Below are 1029 nucleotides of genomic sequence, written 5' to 3' on the forward strand. Positions count from 1 at the left end.
TTTTGGTTACACTATCTTTTAAATTTACCATTTCTGGTTCTCTTCGTTTGGTTCTGTGGATTTGGTGTCACTTCATTAGTCCTTTTTAGTTTTGCTCCCATCTACCTCCTTTCTGCTATTATTGTCTCATATATTACATTTCTATCTGTTATAGACCCAGCAATGCAATTATACACGTATTCTATACAATTGCTTTTTAAATCATTTAAGAGAAGAAAGGAAATGAAAATACGCATTCATACTGTCTTTTATAATCACATAATTACCTTTACTGGTGTTCCTTAGGGGGTGGGTGTTTATTCTGGTTATTGTCCACACTTGCTTGTTTTTAGCTTGAAGAAATTTCTGTTGTTTTTCTTGAGGAGTGGATCAGCTAGCAACAGATTCTATCAATTTTTGCTTATCTGGTAATATTTGCCTCCACNGGAACCGGTCTGTATGTGGGATCCGAACCCTCGGCGGGAGCCCCGCCGCGCTCCCAAGCAGCGCACTGTAGCAGTGCGCCACCGGGCCGGCCCTATTTGTACCTTTGAATCTAAAGTGTGTCTCCATTAGACAGCATATAGTTGGATTTCCTTTTTTTTTTTATCCAGTCTGGCAATCTCTGCCTTTTGTTATTATTGATATAGTGGATTTACAATTTGCCTTTTGTTTCTATGAGTCTCCTGTCTTTTTTCCCTCTATTTCTCCTTTACTGCTTTCTTTTGCATTAAGTGGATATTTTCTAGTGTAACATATTAATTCTTTTAATTGTTTTTCACTATATACTTTTTGGTTATTTTCATAGTGGTTACTCTAGGACTTACCAAAATCTACTTAAGATTCATACGAACTTAACTCCAGTGAAATATACAGATGTTACCTCTGCATAGCCTATTGTATCTTCTCCCTTTTCATGCTATTATCACATATTTTTGTACACATTTAACATCTATATATGTTACAAACCCAACAGTACATCACCACAAATATCACTTTATATAATTTTATGTCTATTAAAGAAGTTGAGAAAAGGAAAGAGAACAAGTA

Source organism: Galeopterus variegatus, unplaced genomic scaffold, assembly GCF_000696425.1.
Source record: "Galeopterus variegatus unplaced genomic scaffold, G_variegatus-3.0.2 Scaffold4742, whole genome shotgun sequence".
NCBI lineage: Eukaryota > Metazoa > Chordata > Mammalia > Dermoptera > Cynocephalidae > Galeopterus > Galeopterus variegatus.